The sequence below is a fragment of the Salmo salar genome, unplaced genomic scaffold (assembly GCF_905237065.1).
Source record: "Salmo salar unplaced genomic scaffold, Ssal_v3.1, whole genome shotgun sequence".
NCBI classification, from domain to species: domain Eukaryota; kingdom Metazoa; phylum Chordata; class Actinopteri; order Salmoniformes; family Salmonidae; genus Salmo; species Salmo salar.
Genome location: NW_025547623.1, coordinates 25,643 through 38,399, shown reverse-complemented (window position 1 = coordinate 38,399; position 12,757 = coordinate 25,643). Strand labels below are relative to the sequence as shown.

At 46.1% G+C, this 12,757-nt stretch overlaps 1 protein-coding gene across 1 annotated transcript in view; it reads left to right on the top strand.

The window, feature by feature from the left end:
• LOC123732103 (trinucleotide repeat-containing gene 6A protein-like) overlaps positions 1-12,757 on the top strand; it is a 37,722-nt gene that overhangs the window by 14,251 nt on the left and 10,714 nt on the right. Inside the window, exon 3 of the mRNA XM_045711452.1 lies at positions 9,065-9,158. The gene's annotated coding sequence lies outside the window, so the exon portion shown is untranslated. The remainder of the gene's footprint in view (positions 1-9,064; positions 9,159-12,757) is intronic.

Sequence of the window (12,757 nt, the reverse complement as noted above, 5' to 3'; positions counted from 1 at the left end):
AATATACCGTTATAAAGTAATGATTTGTATTAATTGATGTCAGTAACAGTTGATGTAAAATACATTTGGCTGTCATGCTTATCGGTCTATATATATATATATATATATATTAGTAATTTGGCATAATTTATTGGTGTTAAATTGGCCTGTGTATCTTTTTGGTTTAGTCATAGTTTTATTATTTATATAACACAGCTATCAACACAGCATACAGAGCGAGCCAAGTACTTCTATACCAGTGATCCATATAAACACATTGATATACCAGTGATCCATATAAACACATTGATATACCAGTGATCCATATAAACACATTGATATACCAGTGATTCATATAAACACATTGATACCCCAGTGATCCATATAAACACATTGATATACCAGTGATCCATATAAACACATTGATATACCAGTGATTCATATAAACACATTGATATACCAGTGATCCATATAAACACATTGATATACCAGTGATTCATATAAACACATTGATATACCAGTGATCCATATAAACACATTGATATACCAGTGATCCATATAAACACATTGATACCCCAGTGATCCATATAAACACATTGATACCCCAGTGATCCATATAAACACATTGATATACCAGTGATTCATTGGCGGCTAAAGAAATTAGCTCATGAAACTCCTAGCTTATAGGCTAGTTGCTAATTGCTAATTGCAGCAGTAGGCCTATAACTTCCATTGGTCTTTCACACTGAGGATTGGTGATTTATCGAAGTGGAGATTATTTATCTCCAAATAGCCTACTGTGAGGAACTATAGTTTCAATATATTATCATTCTCAATGGATGTTAAAAAAACAAACATTTTTTCTTCATTTCGGAGCAGCGGGCCAGGTACTTCTATGCAAAAACCCTCACAACGTTTATCAGGACAGAGAAACCAGACGACATGGAGCCACTACAAAACACCAGACCGATGAAAACACGTGACAAATCTCCTAAAAAACGATAGTTTATGAAATGAACCAAAAAGTGTAGCGGGTTCGTGAAACTCTGCAAACCAACGTGTTCCACTCTGAGAATGAGAAACGGTGAAAGGACTGTAATTAATACCTGCATTAACAGACATGAATGAAACCAAATGATGGGGATGAACAGTACATTTTCTAGTGGTGACGTAGTGGGGCAATTGATGTTTTATTTTTTAATTAAAACTTAAAGGCAAACGATTCACACAATGAAACGTTTTAATGCACAAGATTTGGCGGGAGACGGCAGAGCCGTTCTGGAGGGAGACTGGGCTTGTTTATCTCCCTCCCCTTCCTGTCTCGACATGTTTTTATTATTACTGAACACGCGTTATCTTCACACGGATATCTGAGATGTTTTTCACATGACGGCTGAACTCAGTAATCAGCTAGACCTACTGCTACACGCGCTCTGCCCAAATTACAGACTTCCCAAGCTGTTTTTTAAATAATTTATTTAAACAATCCACAGCTATTTTCATGCTTTCTGGTGAAATATTTTGAATTATTTTTATTTATTTCTGTACAAACTGGAGTAATTTTTATATATAATTTTGGCAAATATATTTTCCGTTTACTTCCCTATTAGACCCACCACTAAGGCATTTCTCTCCTTGTTCTATTGATTTACATAGCAACTTTATTTTTTGTTGTCCAGAAGGCGAAGCAACCCATCCTAGTTTTTGCATCTTTAGAGCTCCCTCTAAGTTTCTAACAGATTTTCTGATCTCTGTCACGTATGGAACTGCAATCTGGTTGATCTCCTCTCTCTACTAGAGCTCTGGTCTTGTCTCCTCAGCGATGACAGGCTGGCTGTTCTCCTCTCTCTACTAGAGCTCTGGTCTTGTCTCCTCAGCGATGACAGGCTGGTTGTTCTCCTCTCTCTACTAGAGCTCTGGTCTTGTCTCCTCAGCGATGACAGGCTGGCTGTTCTCTCTCTACTAGAGCTCTGGTCTTGTCTCCTCAGCGATGACAGGCTGGTTGATCTCCTCACACCACCAGATGCCCTGCTGCCTCTGTTCTGCTGCTGCCTCTGTTCTGCTGCTGCCTCTGTTCTGCTGCTGCCTCTGTTCTGCTGCTGCCTCTGTTCTGCTGCTGCCTCTGTTCTGCTGCTGCCTCTGTTCTGCTGCCGCCTCTGTTCTGACAGAGAGGGAGACCCTTGATGTTCTGTCAGGGAGGGAGGACCCGCCGCCCTGTTCTGTGTACTGGCTACGGCATCTGAAAATGGACAAACTGTACTATTGCCGCTTTTAGTTGGGGCCCTCTTTTAGGCGAGTATATGGGCACGCTGAAGCACGCTGATGCCTTTAGACAGCTATCTGCTGGAGCACTTCAAGGGTGGAGAGGAGGCCCCTGGGAGGGTGAGTGGAGAGGAGGCCCCTGGGAGGGTGAGTGGAGAGGAGGCCCCTGGGAGGGTGAGTGGAGAGGAGGCCCCTGGGAGGGTGAGTGGAGAGGAGGCCCCTGGGAGGGTGGAGAGGAGGCCCCTGGGAGGGTGTGCCTGTGGAGGCCCCTGGGAGGGTGGAGAGGTGGCCCCTGGGAGGGTGGAGAGGTGGCCCCTGGGAGGGTGGAGAGGAGGCCCCTGGGAGGGTGTGCCTGTGGAGGCCCCTGGGAGGGTGGAGAGGAGGCCCCTGGGAGGGTGGAGAGGAGGCCCCTGGGAGGGTGTGCCTGTGGAGGCCGGCGGTTTGGTCCTCAATTCTCTGACGGAGAAACATTTCTCAGAATACAGTCCAATTCTTAAAAGGGACACTTTTTGGGATTTCGTCAGTGATGCCCCCTTTTTTTATCTACATCCCCAGAGTCAGATTAACTTCTTATGTCTCTGTGTCCGGTATGAAGTAAGTTGGATGTAGTTTCGTGAGCCATACTCTTAACTAGCGTTAGCACAATGACTGGAAGTCTATGGGTAACGCTAGCATTTAAAGTTAAAATAAATAAGCCAAATAAATAAACAACACAAGGCCTATAGTCTATGGTGCCTACTCTGTGTTGTAGGACTGTTTTCTTGAGTAAATCTGAGCTTTAAAAAATAAAACCCACATTTCATTCTGTTTAAGCAACTAGATACGACGTACACGATAATTTTACGCTGCTGCTCCTCTCTGTTCATCCTATATATCTGTCTGTATATAGCCTCTCTGTTCATCCTATATATCTCTGTCTGTATATAGCCTCTCTGTTCATCCTATATATCTCTGTCTGTATATAGCCTCTCTGTTCATCCTATATATCTCTGTCTGTATATAGCCTCTCTGTTCATCCTATATATCTCTGTCTGTATATAGCCTCTCTGTTCATCCTATATATCTCTGTCTGTATATAGCCTCTCTGTTCATCCTATATATCTCTGTCTGTATATAGCCTCTCTGTTCATCCTATATATCTCTGTCTGTATATAGCCTCTCTGTTCATCCTATATATCTCTGTCTGTATATAGCCTCTCTGTTCATCCTATATATCTCTGTCTGTATATAGCCTCTCTGTTCATCCTATATATCTCTGTCTGTATATAGCCTCTCTGTTCATCCTATATATCTCTGTCTGTATATAGCCTCTCTGTTCATCCTATATATCTCTGTCTGTATATAGCCTCTCTGTTCATCCTAAATATCTCTGTCTGCATATAGCCTCTCTGTTCATCCTATATATCTCTGTCTGTATATAGCCTCTCTGTTCATCCTATATATCTCTGTCTGTATATAGCCTCTCTGTTCATCCTATATATCTCTGTCTGTATATAGCCTCTCTGTTCATCCTATATATCTCTGTCTGTATATAGCCTCTCTGTTCATCCTATATATCTCTGTCTGTATATAGCCTCTCTGTTCATCCTATATATCTCTGTCTGTATATAGCCTCTCTGTTCATCCTATATATCTCTGTCTGTATATAGCCTCTCTGTTCATCCTATATATCTCTGTCTGTATATAGCCTCTCTGTTCATCCTATATATCTCTGTCTGTATATAGCCTCTCTGTTCATCCTATATATCTCTGTCTGTATATAGCCTCTCTGTTCATCCTATATATATCTGTCTGTATATAGCCTCTCTGTTCATCCTATATATCTATGTCTGTATATAGCCTCTCTGTTCATCCTATATATATCTGTCTGTATATAGCCTCTCTGTTCATCCTATATATCTCTGTCTGTATATAGCCTCTCTGTTCATCCTATATATCTCTGTCTGTATATAGCCTCTCTGTTCATCCTATATATCTCTGTCTGTATATAGCCTCTCTGTTCACCCTATATATCTCTGTCTGTATATAGCCTCTCTGTTCATCCTATATATCTCTGTCTGTATATAGCCTCTCTGTTCATCCTATATATCTCTGTCTGTATATAGCCTCTCTGTTCATCCTATATATCTCTGTCTGTATATAGCCTCTCTGTTCATCCTATATATCTCTGTCTGTATATAGCCTCTCTGTTCATCCTATATATCTCTGTCTGTATATAGCCTCTCTGTTCATCCTATATATCTCTGTCTGTATATAGCCTCTCTGTTCATCCTATATATCTCTGTCTGTATATAGCCTCTCTGTTCATCCTATATATCTCTGTCTGTATATAGCCTCTCTGTTCATCCTATATATCTCTGTCTGTATATAGCCTCTCTGTTCATCCTATATATCTCTGTCTGTATATAGCCTCTCTGTTCATCCTATATATCTCTGTCTGTATATAGCCTCTCTGTTCATCCTATATATCTCTGTCTGTATATAGCCTCTCTGTTCATCCTATATATCTCTGTCTGTATATAGCCTCTCTGTTCATCCTATATATCTCTGTCTGTATATAGCCTCTCTGTTCATCCTATATATCTCTGTCTGTATATAGCCTCTCTGTTCATCCTATATATCTCTGTCTGTATATAGCCTCTCTGTTCATCCTATATATCTCTGTCTGTATATAGCCTCTCTGTTCATCCTATATATCTCTGTCTGTATATAGCCTCTCTGTTCATCCTATATATCTCTGTCTGTATATAGCCTCTCTGTTCATCCTATATATCTCTGTCTGTATATAGCCTCTCTGTTCATCCTATATATCTCTGTCTGTATATAGCCTCTCTGTTCATCCTATATATCTCTGTCTGTATATAGCCTCTCTGTTCATCCTATATATCTCTGTCTGTATATAGCCTCTCTGTTCATCCTATATATCTCTGTCTGTATATAGCCTCTCTGTTCATCCTATATATCTCTGTCTGTATATAGCCTCTCTGTTCATCCTATATATCTCTGTCTGTATATAGCCTCTCTGTTCATCCTATATATCTCTGTCTGTATATAGCCTCTCTGTTCATCCTATATATCTCTGTCTGTATATAGCCTCTCTGTTCATCCTATATATCTCTGTCTGTATATAGCCTCTCTGTTCATCCTATATATCTCTGTCTGTATATAGCCTCTCTGTTCATCCTATATATCTCTGTCTGTATATAGCCTCTCTGTTCATCCTATATATCTCTGTCTGTATATAGCCTCTCTGTTCATCCTATATATCTCTGTCTGTATATAGCCTCTCTGTTCATCCTATATATCTCTGTCTGTATATAGCCTCTCTGTTCATCCTATATATCTCTGTCTGTATATAGCCTCTCTGTTCATCCTATATATCTCTGTCTGTATATAGCCTCTCTGTTCATCCTATATATCTCTGTCTGTATATAGCCTCTCTGTTCATCCTATATATCTCTGTCTGTATATAGCCTCTCTGTTCATCCTATATATCTCTGTCTGTATATAGCCTCTCTGTTCATCCTATATATCTCTGTCTGTATATAGCCTCTCTGTTCATCCTATATATCTCTGTCTGTATATAGCCTCTCTGTTCATCCTATATATCTCTGTCTGTATATAGCCTCTCTGTTCATCCTATATATCTCTGTCTGTATATAGCCTCTCTTCTCATCCTATATATCTCTGTCTGTATATAGCCTCTCTGTTCATCCTATATATCTGTCTGTATATAGCCTCTCTGCTGCTCCTCTCTGTTCACCCTATATATCTCTGTCTGTATATAGCCTCTCTGCTGCTGCTCTCTGTTTATCATATATACATAGTCACTTTAACCATATGTACATACTACCTCAATCAGCCTGACTAACCGGCTGTCTATAGCCTCTGTTTCCTGTCTATAGCCTCTGTTTCCTGTCTATAGCCTCGGTTTCCTGTCTATGGACTCGGTTTCCTGTCTATGGACTCGGTTTCCTGTCTATGGACTCGGTTTCCTGTCTATGGCCTCGGTTTCCTGTCTATGGCCTCGGTTTCCTGTCTATGGCCTCGGTGCCCTGTCTATGGCCTCGGTTTCCTGTCTATGGCCTCGGTTTCCTGTCTATGGCCTCGGTGCCCTGTCTAGGGCCTCGGTGCCCTGTCTAGGGCCTCGGTTTCCTGTCTATAGGGCCTCGGTTTCCTGTCTATAGGGCCTCGGTGCCCTGTCTAGGGCCTCGGTTTCCTGTCTATAGGGCCTCGGTGCCCTGTCTATAGGGCCTCGGTGCCCTGTCTATAGGGCCTCGGTGCCCTGTCTCTAGGGCCTCGGTGCCCTGTCTATAGGGCCTCGGTTTCCTGTCTAGGGCCTCGGTTTCCTGTCTAGGGCCTCGGTGCCCTGTCTGTATATAGGGCCTCTCTACTGTTGTTTTTTATTTCCTTACTATTGTTCACCTAATACCTTTTTTTAACTTAAAAATGGCACTGTTGGTTGTATATAGTAATTACCTGTTGAGGCGTTCAAGTGGATTTCACACAGTCGATTGCGATAAATTCCCCACGTCCATCTTGATTTATGAATGTAAGCATTATACTGTATGTTCTACACCTGTTGTATTCTGCGCACGTAACAAATCAAAATTCATATCTTTTTTTAATTGGTTCATTTCAAAATTCTAATCATAATTGGTTCGTTTTTGTTTTCTGAGGCCCAACCAGGAAACGAGTTCTGTGCTGTGATGGAATTGATCTAAAACCAGGAGGATTCTCCTCCATAGTTTTTTAAATTAAATCTCCCAGTTTGGGAACATTTAGTCTCGACGACGACGGTAAATTGACAGCGTTAGTAGTGTGTCGTCACGCTCGACGTGGTGACTTGCCAAACACCTCAAAATACGCTGACACATTTTTACGCTGACGTCGCCCCGGGGTAGCGGGAGAAAGACGGGAACAGCAATGAAACCACATGACGTCGTTTCCCCCCCTCAGCGTTCAACCTTCACAGCTGATTTTTCTGACTGGGTTTTTTGTACTGGTTAATGTACCCTGTGCTGCGTTTTGACTTGACCGCGTTACAGACCAAAACACGCCCTCTTGCTGAGAGACAAACGACGTGCTCATCTGGTCCTGAAGAAAGGCAACGGGATTCTGCGTTCATGAATCAACATGGACGTGGGGAATTTATCACACGCGACTGTGTGAAATCCACTTGGAGCGCCTCTCCAACTTGTAATAACTAACTAATAATAACTGACCTCACCTACTAACGAAATTACATCTATAACAGCATTTTATTTTTTTATTTGTTGGTTATTAGTCATTTCGGCCCCATGAGTTCATATCTCACGAACGCATTCAACTGGTATTTATGACTTCACTACTGGTAAATTCCCACCTCCCACGTGGTTACGAACACAACATCAGAGTGGAAACTCTAAGAGGTCCAACATAACAATTCTGTCACAACAGAAAATGCCAGGAACATTGTGAATTCCATTTTAATTTCCCTGCTGTTCCCCCGAAACCAAACCATGACCCCAAAACCACTTTTAACTACTGAACCATGGATTTGGTGAACCCTGGAGCAGCTAGCCGGTATGACTTTACCGTTATGAACCCCCCTGGAGCAGCTAGCCGGTATGACTTTACCGTTATGAACCCCCCTGGAGCAGCTAGCCGGTATGACTTTACCGTTATGAACCCCCTGGAGCAGCTAGCCGGTATGACTTTACCGTTATGAACCCCCTGGAGCAGCTAGCCGGTATGACTTTACCGTTATGAACCCCCTGGAGCAGCTAGCCGGTATGACTTTACCGTTATGAACCCCCCTGGAGCAGCTAGCCGGTATGACTTTACCGTTATGAACCCCCTGGAGCAGCTAGCCGGTATGACTTTACCGTTATGAACCCCCTGGAGCAGCTAGCCGGTATGACTTTACCGTTATGAACCCCCTGGAGCAGCTAGCCGGTATGACTTTACCGTTATGAACCCCCTGGAGCAGCTAGCCGGTATGACTTTACCGTTATGAACCCCCTGGAGCAGCTAGCCGGTATGACTTTACCGTTATGAACCCCCTGGAGCAGCTAGCCGGTATGACTTTACCGTTATGAACCCCCTGGAGCAGCTAGCCGGTATGACTTTACCGTTATGAACCCCCTGGAGCAGCTAGCCGGTATGACTTTACCGTTATGAACCCCCTGGAGCAGCTAGCCGGTATGACTTTACCGTTATGAACCCCCTGGAGCAGCTAGCCGGTATGACTTTACCGTTATGAACCCCCCTGCTCCAGACCAGAACCTAGTATCGTGCACTACGTGGGGAGTAGGGTGCACTACGTGGGGAGTAGGGTGGGGAGTAGGGTGCACTAGGTGGGGAGTAGGGTGCACTACGTGGGGAGTAGGGTGGACTAGGTGGGGAGTAGGGTGCACTAGGTGGGGAGTAGGGTGCACTAGGTGGGGAGTAGGGTGCACTAGGTGGGGAGTAGGGTGCACTAGGTGGGGAGTAGGGTGCACTAGGTGGGGAGTAGGGTGCACTACGTGGGGAGTAGGGTGCACTACGTGGGGAGTAGGGTGCACTACGTGGGAGTAGGGGTGCACCTTATTAGGGAATAGAAACATGATCCAGTCCTGCCCCAGAGGCAGGACCCAGTAGTCGGGGCTCCCCCCCCAGAGGCAGGACCCAGTAGTCGGGGCTCCCCCCCCAGAGGCAGGACCCAGTAGTCGGGGCTCCCCCAGTAACATGTTCCAGTCCTGGTCAGGAGCCCCAGAGGCAGGTCGGCGCTCCCCCCAGTAACACAAGGCCCTTGTGTGGTGTATATAGATGGACCTAACGTCTCCCCACTCTGCCTCTACAGGAAACCAGCCCATAGAAGACAGAACAGTGGATGGACCAGCGAGAGACAGACAGTGAAGAGGAAGGAGTATAAGATAAAGAGGGCTGGTCAACAGGTAAGAAGAACCTTTTAGATATTTAACATCGTCGACATTTACATAATACACTGGTTTTAGAAATCTGTTGATGTCTAATCTACCAGGACTGACACTGACTGTCCTCTGTTTGAAAACCTCCTGAGCCAATAGATTCTCTGCTGTTGTGGACTGAACCGTTTTAGAGAGATTTGAAACCCTGACGTGATGTAGAAACGTGTTGTTCTCTGAACATGGTCTTACACAACAACAAGAACAACAACAACACAATGCTGCTACTATCTGGAGGTTTCCAGGGTAACACAAGTAGCCTTGGTCCCCCCCGGCGGCTCAGCCCGGTAGCCTTGGTCCCCCCGGCGGCTCAGCCCGGTAGCCTTGGTCCCCCCCGGCGGCTCAGCCCGGTAGCCTTGGTCCCCCCGGCGGCTCAGCCCTGTAGCCTTGGTCCCCCCCCGGCTGCTCAGCCCGGTAGCCTTGGTCCCCCCCCGGCGGCTCAGCCCGGTAGCCTCGGTCCCCCGGCGGCTCAGCTCTTGTGTTTTACCCTACATCGTTTCCCAGGCAGGCGAAGTGCCACAGCACGGCCCCCTGAGACAACATGGTGGGCTGCAATGTCAACACAACAAAAAGCGAGAATCTCAATTTAATTTCCTTGATTTAAAAAAATATATAAATAAAATGGTGTCCTTTTACCGCTGCCTCAAAACCCATTGGATGAGAAGATCAGAGGGGGGAGGGACATCTAACCTTCTCATCCAATGGGTTTTGAGAAGGTGGTGAGGAAAGAGAACGTGAGTAATCAAGGAAATGATATTTTAAAAAGAGGCCTACTTCCTTTTTTAATTGAGGAAATAGAACAGAGTTGACCTATTGAACTCTGGTGGGGGAACCAGTGGAGCGGGGCAGTGTGCCCAGACCAGGAAATTGGGTTGTTTTTACTGGCAGGAGTGAAACAGTTGATAGTCAGGCAGGGTTTTAGTCAGGACTGGGTCTCAGTAGCAGGGTTAAATCACCTCCTGCCCTAGACAGCCACAGCCGGGTCCCCAGCACAGAGTAGCTACTAGCTAGTTACATGTTAGCCTAGCTGTTCTGCAGTGTAGCTACTAGCTACTTATATGTTAGCCTACCTGTTCTGCAGGGTAGCTACTAGCTAGTTACATTTTGTTATCTACCCTGCAGAACAGCTAGGCTACTATATGTTGTTTAGCCTAGCTGTTCTGCAGGGTAGCTACTAGCTAGTTACATGTTGTTAGCCTAGCTGTTCTGCAGGGTAGATAGTAGCTCGTTACATGTTGTTTAGCCTAGCTGTTCTGCCGGGTAGCTACTAGCTCGTTACATGTTGTTAGCCTAGCTGTTCTGCAGGGTAGCTACTCGCTCGTTACATGTTGTTAGCCTAGCTGTTCTGCAGGGTAGCTACTCGCTAGTTACATGTTGTTAGCCTAGCTGTTCTGCAGGGTAGCTACGCGCTAGTTACATGTTGTTTAGCCTAGCTGTTCTGCCGGGTAGCTACTAGCTCGTTACATGTTGTTAGCCTAGCTGTTCTGCAGGGTAGCTACTCGCTAGTTACATGTTGTTTAGCCTAGCTGTTCTGCAGGGTAGCTACGCGCTAGTTACATGTTGTTTAGCCTAGCTGTTCTGCCGGGTAGCTACTCGCTAGTTACATGTTGTTTAGCCTAGCTGTTCTGCAGGGTAGCTACTCGCTAGTTACATGTTGTTTAGCCTAGCTGTTCTGCAGCGTATCTACTAGCCAGTTACATGTTGTTAGCCTAGCTAGTCAGAGGACAGACCAGGCTATCCACCTCTTTCCTGTCGGTGTATTTTAGTACAGGGTTGTTTATATAAGTTGTAAGAGACTGAACCAAGCACTTCCTTTCCCTGGAGGACAATAAAGTTAGTTTCCTGTTGTAGTCGTGTTCTCTCCTCTGTCACTCTGTCGATTACCTGTTAGGCTAACCCACGCTGGTCCTGACGAGCCACAGGGGGTTGCAGGCTTTCATTCCAACTCTCTCGCCCCTCCTCTCTCTCTCGCTCCCCCCTCTCTCTCTCGCTCCCCCCTCTCTCTCTCGCTCCCCCCCTCTCTCTCGCTCCCCCTCTCTCTCTCGCTCCCCCTCTCTCTCGCGCTTCCCCTCTCTCTCGCTCCCCCTCTCTCTCCCCTCTCTCTCCTCTCTCTCTCTTCCCCCTCTCTCTCTCTCGCTTCCCCTCTCTCTCTCTCGCTTCCCCCTCTCTCTCTCTCGCTCCCCTCTCTCTCGCTCCTCGCTCTCGCTCGCTCTCTCTTCTCGCTCTCTCTCTCTCTCTCGCTCTCTCTCCGCTCTCTCTCTCGCTCTCTCCCGCTCTCTCCCCGCTCTCTCCCCGCTCTCTCCGCTCCGCTTTCCCGCTTTCCGCTTCTCCGCTTTCTGCTCTCCGCTATTCCCCCGCTTTTCCTCGCCCTTTCCCGCTCTATCTCGCCTCTTCCCGTTCTCTCGCCCTCTCTCCTCGCTCTCTCCTCGCTCTCTCTCCTCGCTCTCTCTCCTCGCTCTCTCCCGCTCTCTCCCGCTCTTCCCGCTCTCTCCCGCTCTCTCCTCGCTCTCTCCCCCGCTCTCTCCTCCCTCTCTTCTCTCTCTCTCTCCAACAACTATTTCCCGGGTGCTGATGACATGGACGTCCCCCTCAGGCACCAGCAGTAGAGATCAGTTATAGAGACTATCACCATGGTGATCTGAACTTCTAGTCCACATACCAACACCTAGTCCACATACCAACACCTAGTCCACATACCAACACCTATTCCACATACCAACACCTAGTCCACATACCAACACCTAGTCCACATACCAACACCTAGTCCACATACCAACACCTAGTCCACATACCAACACCTAGTCCACATACCAACACCTAACCCAACACCTAGTCCACATAGCCAACACCTAACCCAACACCTATTCCACATGCCAGCACCTAACCCAACACCTATTCCACATGCCAGCACCTCGTCCACATGCCAGCACCTCGTCCACATGCCAGCACCTCGTCCACATGCCAGCACCTCGTCCACATGCCAGCACCTCGTCCACATGCCAGCACCTCGTCCACATGCCAGCACCTCGTCCACATGCCAGCACCTCGTCCACATGCCAGCGCCTCGTCCACATACCAACACCTAACCCAACACCTAGTCCACATACCAACACCTAGTCCACATACCAACACCTAGTCCACATACCAACACCTAGTCCACATACCAACACCTAACCCAACACCTAGTCCACATACCAACACCTAACCCAACACCTAGTCCACATACCAACACCTAACCCAACACCTATTCCACATACCAACACCTAGTCCACATACCAACACCTAACCCAACACCTAGTCCACATACCAACACCTAACCCAACACCTATTCCACATACCAACACCTAGTCCACATACCAACACCTAGTCCACATACCAACACCTAACCCAACACCTAGTCCACATACCAACACCTAACCCAACACCTAGTCCACATACCAACACCTAACCCAACACCTATTCCACATACCAACACCTAGTCCACATACCAACACCTAACCCAACACCTAGTCCACATACCAACACCTAACCCAACACCTATTCCACATACCAACACCTAGTCCACATAC